General features: G+C 50.4%; 2 long non-coding RNA genes across 2 annotated transcripts in view; one reads left to right on the top strand and one right to left on the bottom strand.

The window, feature by feature from the left end:
• The window catches only part of LOC109309202, a 14107-nt gene extending 6742 nt beyond the window's left edge, over positions 1 to 7365 (top strand). The window contains exon 2 of the long non-coding RNA XR_002100830.1: positions 6835 to 7365. This is a non-coding gene — a long non-coding RNA (uncharacterized LOC109309202). The remainder of the gene's footprint in view (positions 1 to 6834) is intronic.
• Positions 1 to 8385, bottom strand: part of LOC109309201 — a 19334-nt gene extending 10949 nt beyond the window's left edge. The window contains exons 1-2 of the long non-coding RNA XR_002100829.1: positions 8375 to 8385; positions 4026 to 4029 (exon numbers count right to left, since the gene is read on the bottom strand). This is a non-coding gene — a long non-coding RNA (uncharacterized LOC109309201). The remainder of the gene's footprint in view (positions 1 to 4025; positions 4030 to 8374) is intronic.
• Positions 8386 to 19035: the final 10650 nt, after the last annotated feature.

Genomic DNA, 19035 nt, shown 5'->3' with positions numbered 1-19035 from the left:
GTATGCAAACATTCATTCTTCTCTTCAAACACAGATTTGGAATTTGGCTGGGCAGGTTTCAGTGTAAATTGTGGGCACCTGTGCACATGGTGCAGGCCTGGAGGAGGAGGGAGGCAGATGGGAGAAGAGTCTGGGAGTGAGCGGGTTTGACAGATGTCTCTGGATGAGATGTCTGTAGTCTGCAGGAGGCCTCTGGAGGGTAGGGACCTCTTAGGATGGCGGCACAAGGCTGGGGTGGGGAAAGGCACCTCTGACTGTGGATGGCGATGCATCACACCCCAAGGCATGTCACGTTTGGCTTGTTTGAGAGGGAGCTGTGAGTTAAAATCCATAGGCAGGACAGAACGAACACTTGGCTACAAGCTCACCTTTCCAAATAGCTCGGGACTCTTGAGTTGCTTGCAAGGACAGTGCTTCTCAGAAAAGAATCAAAGCAGTAAAAAAACTGATGGATAATAGGGCAAAAGCATCTTTGGGAGCAGTATGTTGGTAGAGAAACAGCAGTGATTCTGCGCACAGCATTCACATCTGCTTGTCCCAGCTGCGTAACTCAATCGCGGATGGAAAAAATAATCGTCTGGCTACATATGAGCGGTTGTGGACCAGCGGCATGCACATGCTATCAGTGTACTGTGGTATAAGCCGGATTCACTAGTTTTAGAAAAGATAGTTTTGCAAGAAGGGGAGCTTTTGGATCCATGTGGCTTCGAGCTTCTGGCTGGTGTGCTTCAGTAACAGCAAAGGCTTGACTGCCTGCCAGTCCTATCCGAGACGTCATAATCCACGGTTTCTAGGACCTGATGATTTAAATCTTAATTTGCACAAACAGAGCACTGTTTCAGTCTTTAGGTATCCCATTCACTTCTGCAAAATTCTGGTTGCTATTTGTACAGCAACAGGTCAACAGACTGAGAGTTGATTACCACATAAAGTTTAAAGAATTAATCAGTTGTATTGATTTAAGTGAGATTAAACTGGCTTCCTTTTATGTGGGCCTGTTCTGGCACGATGTTTTAAGTCATGCTAAAGGGAAGGAGTAAAGAGGAAACTCTCCAGCACCGTTCTTCCCTTTTTTGCATCAATCAGCCATTAACTTTGGCAGTGTTTCTCTTGACTTCCATTCGCTCCCGATCAGATCCAAGCTGAGTTGTTGGTTTGGAAATTAAACACTGACAAGTCTCTTAGTTAAGCAGCAGTTTGACAGAGCAGCTTTCAGCTGAGTTTAGCAAAGGGTTAATCTCTGTGTGAGGAAACTTGTATGATTCCTTCCCCATTTCCACCCACGGAGCTCATCCCTTTTACCACCACGGACACAGGACACACTTCCCGGTGCTCTGCTGCTTCGAATCAAACCTTTCTATTTCACCAGCGTGCATGACCAAGACTTCCCAGCAGACTTCCCTGGTCTGGGCAGAAGTTTCATAAACCGGTTTGACCTAAATCACTTCAGTCTGACCCTACATTCAAGCAGGTTTATCTTAAACCAGCTGATGTGCCCTGAACTTCTGTTCCGTTACAAGTTTAAACCAGTTTCTGATCACTTAAACCAGTTTATGTGTAATGTCTGTCCCGGGCCTCTATTCCTGCAGAAGGGCGTTTGCGCCCAACAGTTTGCAAAGAACATTTTTTTCCCAACTATGTAGTTGGCCTAATAAAAGATATCACATCTACCCCAAGGACCTTGCCTGCCTGATGGCACTTTGCGCTCGCTCAGCCCGCAGGGCCGACTCTGCTCTCCGTTGCGCTGATGGAAATGCCGGGTAGCTAAGAAATCTCTGGGGTCTGCACAAAGCCTGCCGTAGCAACCTGCCACGCCTGCACCAGGCACAATCTCTCATTTTCCACACAAGAGCCCATTTGTGTGTCTGGCCGGGAGCTCTTCTCAACCTTCCCAGGGCTGGGTGGCACAGAGTTTATTTTTGGTGCTGATCCTGAAACCCAAAACCCCGTCCCTCCCTTCGCTCTGCTGCCAGTGCTGGGAGCTCGCTGTAAACACTGTCTGACAAAGAGCAAGATAGGAAGGGGAAGCCGGGAGCCCAGCTGTGCGGCGAGGAGTGGCCGCGAAGATGGTTAAGCGACGTCCCAGCCGGCGCTGCAAGGATTTATAATTAAGGTTTCCCTGGTGAAGACATGAGATCACCCAGAAAGGGGACCCAGAAATATCTCAAGGCTGGGCATTTCAGATCGCCCCTGCTATGGGATTGTCCTTGAACAGAAACCAGCCAGGGTGGTTAGATCAGATCTGCCAACAAGCTTCATGTGTTTGTCTGTCTCTCTCTCACACCCATCCCTGTGAGAAGTCCTATAGACTCTAACAGGGTAGAAACCAGCACGGGTCTGTAACGATTCAGTAGAGACATTACTCTAAGGCACTATGCTGTGCACCAGCACAATCTCCTTTTCAGGGCTTTCCCCTCCCTTACAAGCCCATACGGTGATGACCATTTCCTATGCACCTGAATGCTACTGCTGGGAAACAAGGGCCCGGTACACTAACGTGGCTCTGGGGTGCCTTTTCCGTCATGTTTTAAAACTAGCCAAAGCCCTCCACATACCGTGAGCAAAGACGGACTTTCGTTAGCACAGCTTTTGTCATTCTGGTATAAGCTAGACTGCCAACTTGTTTGTCAATGTAGATTATTTCGACATTAGGTGGATGTATGGGTAAAATGCACTGGCATAGCGTATACCAGCAAACTAGTCCAGGCATCCATCAGGCCTGAATCAGGGAGGGCTGTAATTCTTTACCAAAACAGCTGAACCCAATACAGTGCCTAATACAGAAAGTTACTATAAACCAGTACAGCCTACTGGAATACGTTATACTTGTAAACGCCATCTCATAATGATAACACTGAATCACTACCATTTCCACGAGGCAGGGTGTGCTACTTTGAGGCAAAATGGTGCAATTTTTGTTTGGAGATGAGGCCTCAGAAAATTTAGTGTGCGTATATGTGTGTGTGCACGGATGCCTGTGCATGTGCACATGTGGGAATCATGTCTTTGCTAAGACCAGCAAAGGCCGAATCCAGTAAAAGACACGAGCAGAAGTCCAGTAGGCCAGAAGCTGACCTTCCTCTTTCAGCTCCTGATTCATGATTTGGAAGGCGCTGGGCTGAAGTGCATCTCCACTTGAATGCTTTCCATTGCTCTGCTTTTTGAGTTTTTTGAGGGGTTTTTTCCCCTCTTGCAACACACACGGAAACACACAAACTGCGGTGAAGTTTGCAGCTGCTATAGTCTTCTCACGAGGGAGACAAGCGCCATAGCGGCATCAGGCCTGTGCTGAACAAGTGGAGGTGACAGAAATGCTGCAGTTCAGACCAGGACAGGAGCTGAAGCCGAGGGAAACCCCTATTAGTTGAACCTAATTTAGATCCTATTCAGTGACAGCTGTAAAAGCATGCTTAGTTTTTAAGCCCAGCGGCAATGGGAGTCCTTCCATTGATTTCAGTGGATTTCAAAGCCACCGGGCTCAAATTTAGGTATATGCTTAAGCGCTTTACTGAATCAGTGCCTGGGTCATCTGACTGACATCCCAAGGAAGCGATTACCTTTATTCCTATTCAAGTGGCTGAAAATCCCCCGAAGTAGCTAAAACTTTGTACCTTTCATCCTCCGAAGTATCTCAGAGTACCCAAACCTGCTGCCCTTGCCCAGGCCAAATGAGGACCCTGCGCTGCAGGAGGCAATTTCGCTGCCCATTTTACACATGAAGCAACAAGCCATCGGGCCTTGCCCTGCATCCCGCAGGGGTCTTGTCTACATTAGGATTTTACTGACTCCTCGCCCCTTTTGGGTGGCAGTACTTGTAAAAGCTACCGTGTGCCTTGCAGTGAGGGAAGAGGCAGCTTCCAGCAGAGCATTGACTTTGCCCGTTCACCACCAACGCTGCCTGTTCCCTCTGGTATGTATGAGAGGTAAGCTTCAAGGACAAACCGCTCCAAATTCCTCTTAGAAACCCCCGGGCAGGGGATCACGGCTGGAGCATCCTGTGCCCTGCCAAGGAGACCTCTGTTTACCTGGCTGCTTGACGTATTGAAAAGGAATATTATTGTTCCATCAGCCCAATGCCGGGGCTCCGCTGAGAAATACTTTCCGTCTGAAGGGGAAAAAAAGGCTCTGTGAGCTCCAGCCAGGCTGCTCAGACAGAGGGGAGGGTTCCCAGGGACTCGCTTTCCACATGCACAGACTTCCCTGTTGAATGTCTTGGAAGTGACATTCAAATCCCAGGTGCTGAAGCTGCTATTCGCCATGTGGAGGCCAAGCCAGCGAGGGTCAGGAAAAGGATGCAGACAAACAACTGCTCTGTCCTATTTGCCCTTCCCTTAAGAGGACTCTTTATTTTGGACCGAGCCTTACAAGTGCCTGCCTTTTAATGTGCCTGCCGCATTGCTAGCATTGCAAACGCCTGGTGCGGCTATATTTACTGGAAACAGGCTTGTCCAAGAACTTTGCCTTAACATCTTCCCAGGAAACCATATGTTCCCCCGGCCACACCAGCACATTGTTTCACTCCCTGAAAACAGTGATTCATAAAACCATCAGAAAACACTTTCTCCTGTATCTGCAAATACTGACAGCAGTGGACAAATTCATCTGATTTGAGCCACTCTTTTTTATTCCCTGCCTTCCAGGTCCTTGTTGTCCGTGAAATCCAGAGGTCCAAGAACAGCACCTTCCCGGGGCTTTTTTTTTCCTTTTTAATTTGATTATCTGCATTCATACAATATTTAGTGGCCCAACCGTGCAAGGCGCTGGACAGACACAAACCATTACAGCAGCAGGCAGATTCTGCTGAGAAGGGAAAAAAGCAAAGGGAAACGATTTGGAGGAGACACAGGCAAAGGGGAAATGATTTGCCTCCTTCACAGGGAAGGCCAGTGGACCATAGTCCAAGCCCCCGGTCCCGTACTGCCCCCAGCACAAACGGCTCATCTTAGAAGAAAGACATTTTTACCCAGCTCAGACTTATTATTCTTTTAAATAAATGTGTTCCTATGCAATATTACCTTTAACTCGAATGATACTGGGGGAAATAAGGACTTGCCTGGGTTCAGATCCCTTTAGGTATTCACTAACCGCAGACCTAACAACAACAAGAGCCGCTGATGCGACCCTGCCGGGGTTCCTCCGAGCACACGGCTTGTCTGATCTCGCCGTCTTCTTTTCAAAGACCAGTGACGCCTGCTTACACCAGCGTGTGATGAAAAGCTTTAACTTTAAATTTCCTGGCCCTTGTGGGCCAGACTCTAAATATTGTTTTAATTTGATCTTTGTGTTTCATTTCCTCCTTTTAAAAAGAGAATCAGCTATTGAGGTCACCTGGGGGAGCCATCCCTGAAACCAAGCAAGTCTGCTGGGACTGAAGCGGTCCTTATGATGTCAGTATTTGTCAGTCAACTGAGACACAACGTGATACGCCGTCCTGGCTCCAGCCTCATGCCCGTCTCTATTATGGATGTGAATTATTGATGAGATACGGCCGAGCATAATAGCTGCTTCTGGCTCATTTTTGTCTAACATTAACCCAGGGCCAAATTCTGATCTCAGTTACATCAGAGTCAGGCAGGAGCTAATTGAGCTGGACTATTTATTTTAAATCAGCCTGCTTTCTTGCTCACATTCAGTGGGGAAAAGTCATATAAAGACATGCTACTGCCCAGATCTCCCTGCCACTTTTTCAGCCTATTTTCTCCTTGTGTGTTGAAGTAACTTGTGCTCTGAGTTACTGCATAGCGGCCAGTCAGGTTTTCTATCAAAAGAGGTCTTGACTACTAGAAGAGCCTATTGGTGATGCATAGGGGGTGCGCGCAGGTCCCCGTGCACTCCCTGAGATCAGCCGTGCGCTCCCTGGAAGCGCCAGCGGCGAAACCGGATGGACGTGCACGTCCAGTTTCGCCAGTTTAGCCGCTGGCTCAGCAACCGGCCACTGTGGGACCCCCATCCCTCCGTTGGTGATCTGGTGCCCCCCCCAGACTCGCCCATGGAAGAGTCTAAAAACTTCTCAATCTTCAGGCACATTTTCAAGCAAATTGAGTTGAAAGGACTCGCTCTCCTGAGAACGATGGGAATGAAGTCCTGGCCCCATCAAGGGGAGTGGTGCAACTCCCACATTTCTCATGGCAAACGTCTGTACTAGCGCAGATCTGGGAATACGGCAAAACTGCTGAAATAGCCTCGCAGTCATAGCCCGATGTCCACGTGGCCTTTTTAATTCACTGGAGTTTGTCTAGGTTCACACTAGGGGGCAAGAGGAAAGTCAGGTATGATGAACGTGCAAAGAGACCACAAAGCTTTCCTTGTGCCCACTTCCTCCAGTGAGCCTAGGGTGCCGCTGGTCCTGTTTTATATCAGACCGTCCTGTTTTTAAGCTCTTTGTCCCCCTGTCCATTTCTAAATGAGGACCGGACTGCAAAAAGTCCTGTTTTCCAGTTCACTGGTGGAAAGACATGTCCATCATTTGTCCTCACCATTCTCTTGGCGGCACCTAGAGGTAGGGCAGTGCACAGCCAGGAGGAGCAGGAGTCCCAGCCCTGCCCCTTGCTGCTGATTGGCCAAGGAAGTGGCAGCTCCACCTCTCACTGCTGATTGGCCGAGAGCTCACCAAGCGAGTGTCCTGTATTCGGGGGACGCATCAGTGGCCACCCTAGATGAGCCCTGGGGGGATGCATTCTTTATAATTGGGGTTTACATCATGTTGGATTATGTACAAGAAACTGGATCCACCTCTGTTGTAAGGAAATCCCTTCACTCCAGATCCACATAGTGCTCCTAGGCCGGCCTGGGCTGAATCATGCATTTGAGAGTGAAACTGGTTTCTCTACACAGGCCCCCGACACACACACAGCTGCAGCAACAGGTCGGTCTCAGCGGCTTCATTCTCAGTGGTGAAGGCTGGCCCCATGGAGCAAGTGAAATGCCGGAGCCTGCCTGAAAAGGCCACGCACGTGATCAATGTAATTCAGCGAGATTCAACCGAATGGCAACAGCAGAGTCCAGAGCCCGCGGCACCAACTCTCTCTCGCACTATCTGGCCTTTGCAATATATGTCGCAAAAACTTGGGGGATAAGGCCTAAGGAGCTGGAGGTCTGAAGCAGCAGCCAAGGCTCCCCCTAAATCATCTTGTAATCTCATCTCATTTCCTTCAAGATACCCCGCCCCACAGCGTATTGTGCTCGCTTCTGCACAAAGGCAGAATTAGTCACAGGTGGTTCTTTTCAAAAATACATATGGGCTGAGTCTGTGAACATATGGCCTGATGGCATATTAATAACAGAAATCAGAGGTTCCCTGTTAGTCACACAACAGTGAAGCAGATTGAAGGAAAGACACCTTTAATAAAGAATGCCTAATGCACTAGAGTACATGAATCACCCTTAACCAGGTCAATGTGCTCCCTCAGCCTTGCCTAATAAAATGAGCCATTTATGGGCATTGCAAGATTTTCTTTTTCCTTCTGTGTTAACCAGCGGTTACTTTCTCCCATTATTTCAGAGTTAAAGCACATTTTTAAGGGAATAAGGGAGCGTATAATAAAGCCAATTGTACATACCCATGAAGCAATTTTAATCGCTCACTTTTCCTATTGGGATCCCTTTGCGATAGCCTCTACCAGTAACACTCGTGAATCAGAGCCAACAGCAAACCCATGCCTGAAACCTCTGCTCAACCCCCAGTAACCTCGAAACCCAGACATCGCCTCTCTGGTAAGGGCCCTGTATGCAAACTGCTGGAAGCGCTCAGCCCTGCCGCCCTGACTCACACATAATTCCTGGAGAAGTCACTGGTGGCTTTGCCCAAGGGAGGACCCCCAGGGTGACTGTCATCCCTGGTGCATAATCATAAGAAGTTTCTAAACCGGACGCCTGGCCAGGCAGATCCCACATCTCATCGTCCCAGAGACGTCCCATTTCCTTCGGCGTCTCCAGATGTGCATCCTGCCACACCTGATCTGGTCTGAGCTAGACATCTGGAATTGCAGCTGTCACGTGCCAGCAGAGCAGCTCCAGAGTCGCAGGAGTGAACCCCAGGTCCGAGGGGTCTCTGCACCTCTGGGACACTGTACAAGTGCACAGAAACAGTCACTGCGTGCACTAGCACTGCCCAAGACGCCTCGCTGAGCAACGTTAGATTGGCTGGCCGGTCCCTGGAGGCCACGCACCACACTTGGGTGTGGACATTTGTGAAAAACATTGGATTCGATGCATGGTCTCTGCTGCTTCCAGATCAGGGAATCAGCAGATCCCAGAGGGTGTTGTGAGCAGCCCTTGTGCAAATCTAGGTGCAGGGCGTCACGTTGCTGGTCAGGGCTTGTGCCCCTGACGGACCACAGGAAAGGGGGCTGGTCTTGGACAGGGTTCGAACTACGGGAGGGGCTTTGGGGGGGTTCAGCGCCTTTCTAAGCAGCTCAGCTCCTTCCCTCGTCTGGCTGCCACCGCCGCAGACCCCCGGAGCGTAATTCGAACTCTGGTCTTGGAGCCCAAAAGAGGCTTGCCTTGCCCAGCCTTAAGAAACCCATCCCCCATTTACTCTCCTCATCCCCCTTTCCTCTCTTCAGCTTTCCTTTCCCACCGCCTTGTTTATTCCTCTGGAAAACAAGATGGTTAGTGAATGTTTACCTCTTGGCTTCCTCAGCTCTTTAATTACTAATTAGGGATAAACTGAAGCCTAGGCCCCACCCAGCCACCCCAGGGAGGCAGGGCAGCGGGGTGGGAAAGGAAGGACTGGGAGACAGATGTTGCTCCCATTTTAACTCTGTGCCGTCAGCGAGGCTGCGCGCAGGATCCGACCCACTGACTCCAGAGGAGAAAGCTCTTGGCTGAGATTAGATTTGGGTCTGCTGGCTCAAATGGGACACACTGCTGATTTGCTGTCCTGTAAAATCAAAAACATGCCCCCGGCACTCCTCCTGTCCCATCTTCTTCCCAGCTGGGGCTGGGTTCCTCGCTTTGTGGTCACCTCCCTATCCCTCCCGTCCTGGGAAACGATCAAGCCCGCTGCAGCTGGGGAGTGGCTCTGTTAAATCAAAACCAAGCTCTGAAGCAGTGACTGGAATGAGGAGGAAGCACCGGCCCTTGCCTGACCCCCAGCAAATCATTCAGCGTGATGAACAGCAAATCCGAGAAGGCATCATGAAATGGTTAGTCATCTTTCTCCTGGTGAAGGCCCATATGCCGCTGCAAGTACAGCGCCAGCACTTACGTAAAGAATTCAGCGTGCTGGGGCAGGACGTGCCGTTACGGCCGGGGCCGCTCGAGGCCTGTCTGCAGCGCCAGGGCTCATACCTCCAGGCTTCATCACTCGGAGATGTCACTCGGGGAACATCTTTCCGTGACGGTGCCGCTCGTCTCAGGTCTCCCAGTTCAAGCTCCATTAGCCGTCGCGCGTGCTGGGGTTCTGCACTGACTGTAACAATCCTGCTTTGAGCAGGAAAAAATGGTCAAGGATTATAGGGGATTCAGGAAACAATACAGGCGTTATTGTGTCCTCTGCTAGCTGGAAAGGCCTGGCTTGGTAAGGCAGTAAGAAAATGCAAATTAACTTCAGCCAGCATTTCCAGCTGGGGACCCAGGAGACGCAGCCCATCAAATGCAGAGGACTGAGAGGGAGAGGAAGGCGAGTGCTCCACAGTTCAGGAAACTGCAGCGAAGGACGGTATATGATTATTTCATTGACGAACTCGGCTTCCTTCCTAGGCTGGCAACAGGGAGCTCAGTTTGTGACGTGCCAAGGGCCGGGGGGAAGAGCAGGCAGGTGCTCAACGTGTTCAGGGGCCAACTGGGGTTGTTCAGATGCTACCTGCAGTGCTGGGAGCACGTCTGACACATCCGCCTGCAGCTCGAAGAACCGTCCCCTGCACGGATAAGGTTAGCAGCCAAACTGGCCCCACCTCCACAGTTGCAGATTTGAGGAGGAGCTGCTTATGCATCCGATTCCATTTTCCAGTCATTTTATCCCATTTCAATCAACCCTTGCAGCGTGCCTGAATTAAATCAAGGAGCCTTGATTACCCAAAGAACCTTGTCTGCTTAAATTAAATCAAGTTGTTCTGGCTAGATCCTCTTTCACCTCTTAACCTGTCTCATTCAAGGGTTTGATTCTGAACCGAGACCAAACTTCCCCTAGGAGTGCTCCATTTCCTTCAATAGTTTTGCTTCCAATTTATACACATGGGAGAGAAGCCCACTGCATTTCTTGGCTGATTTCTGGCAAGGGAAGGTCAGGATGCAGGGGTGACCATCCAGGCGCCTAACAGCAAACGTGCCCCAGTGGTTGCAGCGGCCTCGGCACTGACTTGACTTGACTTGAAGACAGAAAAGTCCTATAATGCACGACTGAGAAAGCTGCAGACAAGACTGGATTTCCCAAGCTTTTGACACTGCTAATATTCCTAGAGAAGGACCTGCCTTTTCTGCTTTATCGAGCCCATTTGTAGATGCAGCTGGGCTAAGAAATGCCTACGGATGTTGGGTTTACACACGTTGGGTTTACACATCATCGGCTTTATTCACTTACATCTGTGCTGCCCAAGACTTTAGTGGAGGAACTCTGGAAGGCCCAAACAGAAGCTTTTACATAGTGGTAAATCTGAAGCCAGCTCGCTGAATCTGGGGGAAGTTATACTGGGATAAAATGGGTATAAAGTAGAGGAAACGCAGAGCCCAAGTCTCTAAATCTGCCTTTGCTCATTGACATGGGGAAGCTCAGGAAAGCTCAAGCAAACTAAGTAGTGGTGAAGGGAATGTGCAGAAGTGAAATCCGTATAAACTCATGGGCAGGTGGTTTTAATTAGGAATCACATATCCTTACTTCTTTTCAGATTGAATATGAAGCTATGGCGAATAAAGCCCTTAATGTTGGAATAAGGACAGCCAGTGAGGGGGGCGATTTGCTGTAAACTTCACATCTCTAGTTAATTTGACTTCACTTTTCCATGTCCCTATATCAAAAAGCCCCCTGGGAGGTCCAGTATTTGGGTGCATGTTGAATACATTAACATTACCATTATCATACGTTAACATTAATCTCTACATGTTAACCAAGAAAATACCTGCCATGGCCTTTGGCAGAACAGGCCACTTCACTCCAGAGTGGGTTTTAAATACATGCTCGGAGCTAGATCCCAAGATGGGGTTAATGGACATGCGGTTGGTTCAACAGGTCATGAGGAATCATGAACAGGAAAGGCAGATGAGGGTTGAGGCATGATGCAGAGCCTGGTGGATGGAGCTTCTTGGTTAAAACAGGCCCCGGAAACCAGAGAACTAAAAATTGGCTGGGAATGAAGATAAATATCCAACCACTGAACTACCCCACAGGCCCCATGCCCCAGCCATAGCGGGAAAGAGACACGGTTAGGAGTCAAACATCTAGCGGCACTGCCCGAGCGAATGTGTCTTTTCTGGGGGGGTTGCTGGTTGCCCGAAGAATGGCGTTTGTGCCGGCAAGCTTGCAAAGAACGGTTTTTCCAACTATTTAGTTGGTCTAATAAAAGGTATCATGTCTACCCAAAGAACCCCATCTGCTTGCATCTTTTCTGGTACTTGAGCTCCCTCTTGTGGGCCTGGGCACGGGCGGCATGATTAACTCAACCTTCATCAGAAAGTAGGAAGGTAGGGACTCAGGGCAGGATGTCAGACCCGCGTGTTGCTTCCGAGTTGGCTGGCTATCGTCCAAGCAGATGGGAACGCACGGCCGTTCCAAAAAACAAACTCAAATGATCCAACTCGCGGGAAGAGCGTTTAAGAAGAGGAAGGTGATACGTCACTGTTGTGCCAGAAATCCAAAGTTCACTGCAGGTCAGGCATGTCCTGCGCAGCGTTGGGTGGTCTTGGAGGACCTGGGGAGCCTGCACAGACGCAGAACAGGAGCCGTGGCTTTAGGTCATGTCCCTTGGTGGACGTTTTTGAACGAGAAATAATGAAATGGGGTCTAGTCTGCGCCAGCCTTGATAAGAATCCCGTGGCTCTTACATGCTATGATCTATTGGACCATTTCGGGGGGGAGGACCATTCCCATTTAGCAGAGGCTCATTGAAGGTTTTTCGAGGTCATAACCCAAACGAAGCTCAGGTAAACCCCTGGCACACTGATGTGGAGACTGTGACCTGCTGTAACCCCCAGGTGCTTCTGAGCTGTGCTACTGCTGACCCAAGTCTGCTCCATTCCTCGTGTGGGTCATCAAATACAGCCCCCAGCCTCAGGTTTCCCTTTGCTTTCCTGGTCTGCTCCGCAACAGAACGGTACCTGACTCCTTTGTAGCCAGGACCCAGGAGAACCCCAGGACCGAGAATGAAGACTAGGGATTAGGACAGCAGGCAACCAAAGTGAGCAGGTAAGGTGCTCCAGGCAACATCGCACTTTGCTCTCCGCATCAGCCTGAATAAACCCGCACCTGCAGGAAGCAAAATGTCCTTGCTAATAAACAACACTGAAGGGCCTCACAGGTAGCTCAGGGCTTGCAAACAGGCCCAAGCTGAACGTAGGAAGCTCTTTGAAGCAGTTTGGATCCAAGCCTCATTGCTGGACTCTATATTCATAACGGGCTGAACCAAAACCCAATATCCGAAGACCTGCAGTAAAATTCATGGCTGCATCTGGCCTGGCTTTGCTTAACTACGTCTCCCTGCCTTTGCTTATGGCTGTAGCTGGTTTCTGGGTGCAGCAGAGGAGGAAGTTTCCTGAGAACAGTCCTGCCGATAGCGTATGATAGTCCTGCCTGTCACTCGCGGCGCTTCAGGGGACTCCAGGCGTGTGTATCAGAGTTGGGTCTCACCAGGCAGCGAGTGGATTGGCGAGAATCGCTCAAACAAAGTCGTCTAGGAGAAAGCTCAGCAGCCCAACTGGAGAGTCCCTTGTGCAGTACAGTGTCATTCCTGGCACGCTGTTATGCCAAGGGGGGAAAAAAGGGCAAAATCTTAATTCTGATATCCCATAGCAAGCAATGCTATGGGCCAATCAGCCTGCTGTGTTTGTGCGGCCGTGCTCTTTTTCTGTGTGGGTGCGTGTCTGGGTGTGCAGGTACGCGTGTGCGTTCTGCCACCTTTGACTCGATGGCATCTCAGATCTGCCCAAGTGTATTAGATTACGCTGACATTTGGGGAAAATTTTTCAAAGGTGCCTAAGTGATTTAGGTGCTTCAGAGCCTGGACACACAACACAATAATGCTGGTATAATTTACCATACATTGGTTTTATGCTCTGATGTAGGTTATGGAGGGGTCCTAAGCAGATGACCAGCTCTCCTGGATTAGCTGGGGCTCTAGGTGCTATTACAGTGCTTGGTCACCAGGTGGTAGGGGAGCCTATAGCAGCTTGAGCAAATGGCTACCCCATGATAGAAGTGGACACATAAGACCTACACTGATGTAGTTGTATCCTGATTTTTCCCAGGATAACGCTACATTGGATCCTGGCAATGGATCCAGGCCCTAGGGCCTCATGACAGTCCATGGTACCACTGGAGGGCATGGACATCTCTGTAGTGATTACATCTCTTTCCACAGTAAATCATACTAGAGTGGGCATCTCTTAAAAAGTGCTGGCTAGCTAGGCAAGGGGGAGGCTGCAACCCCCTGGCTGGAAACGTCCTAATAACACACCGGTCTGCTCCCATTCAAATGCACGTGCACCTTTGCAGGCAGATCTATAAAGAGCAATTCTCCCTTAAACTGGCCCTTCCCATCTGCACGTATTCCTCCCCCTCCATGTGTCTTTCTCATGTGTGTAGCTTGGAAAAATGGTTCAGAGGGAGCTCCTGAAAGATCAGACATAATAAGCAGCACCTGGGATGTCTCTGCCTCAGCCAGCACCTCTTGGTTTTCAAGAAATGGCTGGTTAAGAAGAGGATGACAGCAGGTATGCAGAGACCAGCAAGTAAGAGAAAGCTGCTGTACTCTGGGCTGTTTAAGCAGCACATTTATTATCTGGAATGACAGTGCTTGCAGGAGCCCATGCATCGAGCCAACAGACGCCTTTATATGCAGGAAGGTGTCCATATGTTTTTATGATTGCCTTGCTACCCCTTAGTGCACCACATGTGCTCTTCTCCAGCACCTAACAGGTTTCTACATCAGCTCTTTCTATCTGAGCGCTCCTTCTAAGAGTTTCCATAGCACGTTCCTTACAACTAGCAAGGCTTCAGTTTACTTACCCTGCGCTGTAACCTGTGGCAGCCGGGTCTTCACATCGCTCCTCACCCAGGAGAGCTTCTTTCTTTACTGATGTCTTGTCTCAACACTGTTACTCTGCTTCACTATCTCTAACATAGTGCAGATGCTTAGGCTAGGGACATTACATATAAACTGGTATAAGTGATTGGAAACCAGTTCAAATCTGTAACACAACAGAAGTTCAGCACAAATAAACCATTTTCAAAATGGCCGAAACTGGTTTCACATAAACCTGGATGGTTGTAGTATCAGACTGAACTGATTTAGGTTAAATCAGTTTATTGAACTTCTGTCCCCTCCAGTTTCAAGTTAACTCACAGTCCCCCAGTATCCCAAGATGCTTTGCATCTCTTCTTCAACCCCCCTGCCTCACTCTGCAGCGGGGGGCAGGCTAGCCTTGGCCCAAGCTGTCTGCTGCAGCCGAGCAGGGAGGCGTGCTCTAGCGCCCCCTGGCTTCTGGCAGGCATGTGGCGGCATTTCTGGAATCAAAAGTGAATGTCTGTTCATTTCTACACAGCTCAGACTAACCTGCAAAGACTGAATCGATTCAACCTCAGACTTTTTGATGGTCTGTACTTAGCCTTACTGTTCCCAGCATCCATTTCCCAGAAAGATGGGGACATTTAAACACTGCTTGATTAGTCTCTCTCATCCCATGTGGTGTTTGGTGCCTGCAGAGGAGCGTCTCCATCCCTCTGTCATCTGCTCTTCTCCCCAACACTCACCTGCCTATTCTAAATGCCAAATTCTGAATACACGAAGCGCGAACAATGGAAACTCCTTCCTTCCTTCCATGCCCTTTGTCACCATAAAGCTAAATTCTGCCACCTATTTTTTAAAAAAAACCCCCAAACCCAGAAACAGACTGTCCAGCCCCAGAACATCATGATTTGCTGAAATTCAATTTTGGCAAAACCAGTCCAATTTGATCACTTCACTACTCATCTTCTATGTCACTTTGTATCCCATGAGAGGTAACAGAAGTTGAGGTTTTGTGATCTCCGATCCACATGAGGTACCTGCATCCCAGGGCCCTGCCCTCCAGCGCCTGGGCATCTTCCACCTCTGCTGAACTGACTGGGGCTAGGCACTCGGCACCTCGGGGGAGCCCCTCCGCCCTCTGCAGACTGGGGTGATCACCCATACGGCTTTTCATTGACTTGTGAGGAGAGCTGTATTAAAGGCTATGATGGGCTCAGATAGGGCTGAGGACCACATAAGCACCAAAAATGAGGATGAGAGAGATGCCTCCTCACCCCGTCTGAGTCCTTCATAGTCTTTAATACAGCTCGCCTCCCTATGGCTTTGCAGGGAGCTAAGACAGGGGAGGCGAAAGGGTGAAGTCACAAAGGGACTTAGGAGCCGTGATGTTGAACATTGCTATGGCTCCAGATAAGGTCTGAAAACCCTAGAAAGGGGAAGGATCAAGTACCTATCCCTGGACTGCAGGAGCCATCGCTATCAGACTGGGGTTCAGAGCTCATCTTCTGGACTAAGGTACCAAAGTCCTTGGTGGCATTGCTAGTTAGTGTCCTTTAAGCTGCCTTCAAGCCCACAGCCACCAACCATCCACACTGGAAGCCCCTGGCAGCAGCCCAGGCCAACCCCAGAGGCTCTGCTGAACGTGGGTTGAGGCTCACGTGTTTGGCGCTCACCCAGGCACGGCTGGCCGTGAGCACATGGCATCGGCCAGCAGAAATCCTGCAACTCCCAGGGTTGGACTTGACGATCTAATAGGTCCCTTCTGGCCCTAAAATCTGTGAAATCCCTGCTCCTGACTTCTGCCCCTTCTGCGCCCTCCCTCGTGCCGCCACTGCCCGTCACTGGAAGCAGGTGCAGCAGGGCCGGCGAGGGGTCTGCAGGCTGATGGCTACAAGGGGCAAGATATCCAGTGCATGTGGCTTTGGTGCAGGCCACAAGGTCACACACGGACGCGGGGGCCAGCCTGGTTGAGGGTGCTCCATTGGGGTTACTTAAATAGCAGTGTAGCTACACCCAAATCTTCAGCTTTCGGCAAGGGGGTGGTCATTTCCCCTTCTGGCAGGACACAGCTGGGGGGGGGGAGAAAGGGAGGCGAGGGCTTTGCACCCCTTCTACATAACAGAGCACCCCATGTTATCCAAGGCAGACAAGGTTCTTTGGGTAAATCGGATATCTTTTATTAGTTGGAAGAAAATTCTTCTTTGCAAGCTCTGTTATCCAAGGCCTGTTGAATGTCAAGGCCTCAAGAGCCCCTGGAGCAGGGAGCAGAATCGATGCTCTCTCCCTCCCGAGGGCCACTGCCCTAATCCCCGGGCTGTGGTCATCCTCCCTCCGGCTTCCTCTCTGGCCCAAACATCTTCAATTCTCTCTGCTCCTGTTGAGCGACTGCTCCCTGATGTTTATAGCCCAGGAGCCCGAACCCCATCCCCTTTCCAAGCCAAAACCGTGACCCAGTCAAGAGCTGCAGGACTCAGCTCTTTAGACACATCAGAGGTGCCCGCGTCCTTTTATGCCTCTGGGCCAACAAGGCTAGACCAAGATCACCCAGGAAGGCCGCGGCAAACCATGAAGCTGCTGCTGAACCAATATCTCCCAAGCTCCCAGTGGTGCTCTAGCAACCAGAGCCCCTTTCCTTTCCAGGAACCAGCCATCCCACTACAGCCTTACCGGTCAGAGCACAAGCAACGCACCTCTGACCTTGAGCTGCTTCACCGCTCGGCTCAACTTCTAGGATGCAAAGAAACCAGGGGCTGACCACCCAACACGCCTCGATTCCCGGTGCAGGAGATGATGTGGGTTAGGGGAGCACACAGTCGCCCCACCACGCCAAGCACCGTACAAGCAGGCATCCAGGGACCGGGCCGGCTCAGAGAACTTGCTATCTAAACAGACAAGGGAGAACGTGGGAAACATAATTATGTCTCACTTAATGAAGTGAAACCACACAGGGGGCTGTTTGGCAGAGCTTTTGAACTGAAGCTCAAGTTCCTCATTCCCAAAGAGGCGCCTGGCGACAAGAAGCCATCCTTGGGCCTCAGCGCCATCGACGGGAGGCAGGGCAAGGGTGAGGATCTTTACCAAATTTGGGTTTTGGTGTTAGGACAAGCAAGTTGTGGCAAGGACAGGGCCCGTGGGGGTAAATGCTTTTTCTTAGGGGGAGAGAAGTTTCTAGTTCCCAGGGATGTAGAGAAGTCAGACCCGTGCCTGCCGTAGGCATAGATAACTTGGGTTTCCTGCCTTTCCAGGTCCTCTGGTTGCCCGTGAACAGCAAATCCCAACACAGCCGGCTGCAACGATGCAACTGGCTGCTATCCCTGCCACTCTTTCAGAAGCACCCCTATCTAAGAGGAGAAGAGACAGGAGCTGAGGGCTCCCGCCCAGGTGATAGGGAAACATTTCTAGTGCCCTAGTCAGGGAATATAGGATGCTGGAACATGAATAGCAGCTAAGGAAAAGCGTCAGCATCTGTCAGGGCTGGAACCGGTGTGGCCTTTTAATTGAGGCCTAGAACTGAACTAACTCAACAGAAAATAAGCAGCACTTAGGTCCTAGTTGCCTTGATGGGCTGGCTCTATTTCAACACAAGGCCTTTCAGTATGAGCCTCTACCTGACTCAGACAGCACGAAAAGGGGCTCAGTGGAAAGTCTGATGTGCCTTGGAGCTATCAAATGGGTTGGGGTTGCATTGGGGTCAGATTGAAAAGGATGATCCCGACAGCCACTCTGTATCTGCATCAGGACTGGGTCAGGACAGGAAAGGACCATGGCTCTGCTTCCATAGGGGATTAAAGTCTGTCTGTCCCCATCCCCACATTGTCCCTCCCAAACTTTTGGAGCCACTAAGACCTTACTGTTGTCACCCTCCCTGTCCCATCACTCATTCCTGCCCTGGGCTTGGGAACACTCACTGATACCTCACCGAAACATCTGGTTCCAATGAGACTTAAAAATCAGGTTGCAGCAATTAACTAGGGAAAAGCTAGTAAAGAGGAGACCAGCACTGCTATCAGGCCACAATCCTGCGGTCCTTACTGGGGCAAGACTTCTAGGCAAGTGGGTAGGAGTTTTGCCGGAGGAAGGGCTGCCTTCAGGCACTATGCCATTTACATGGTGGCAGCATATGCTCCAAGACGTACTTTGCTGCCGGAGGGGGGACTTGGCATCCTGGAGCTACGCGAAACCAGTGTGTAAGTAAACACGAGCAAAAAAGTCTAACGGAGTTCAATCAAGGCCAGTCAAGTCTGAGCCATCACTGCTTAATTGTTTACTAGTCTCTGTGGGATTAAAAAAATGTAAATGCTGTTGGGATTAGAGACATGGAATGACGCTCTTTGAGTCTGCAATTACCAGGAAAGGAGGGAGCCGGACTGCCTCGGATGTGACCGAGGAACTCAGCCGTTCCCTGCCCCCAGGGCCGTTGCACACTGAGGGTGAATCATCCTTGACCTCTGATGGGATCGTGGAAGAGCTTCGGGGGCCTTTCTTTGAGCTGCCATCACTCTAAACCAGTGGGGCTGTGCTTTTTTGGCAGGTCAGGCATGCCACGAATTAGCTCTTACCCCCCGAGTGCCACTCTGATCCCCCTCCTCTGCCCAATCGGTTGCTCTGCTTTCTGCTCCCTGCCCTGTGTGTCCTGTCTGATCTGCTGCTTTCCTTCCTGCTCCCTGCCCGATCTGCTGCTCTGCTTTCTGCCCTGTCTGCCGCTGTGCTGCCTGTCCCCATCCCCAGTTCGTGGCACGCATGCTGCAGGTTTACCACCCATTCCCTAAACAGCACCATTAAAACCTAGGACTGGGAGGGGCTTCCAAGACCATCAAGCTGGGTCTGCTGCTTACAAGAGCAATCATGTCCCCTTCCAGTCCTGGTTTTGCCAGGC

The sequence above is a fragment of the Crocodylus porosus genome, unplaced genomic scaffold, assembly GCF_001723895.1.
Source record: "Crocodylus porosus isolate Cpor-Errol unplaced genomic scaffold, CroPor_comp1, whole genome shotgun sequence".
NCBI lineage: Eukaryota > Metazoa > Chordata > Crocodylia > Crocodylidae > Crocodylus > Crocodylus porosus.
Note: the sequence above shows the minus strand (reverse complement) of the source record. Positions and strands in the feature narration are given on the sequence as shown.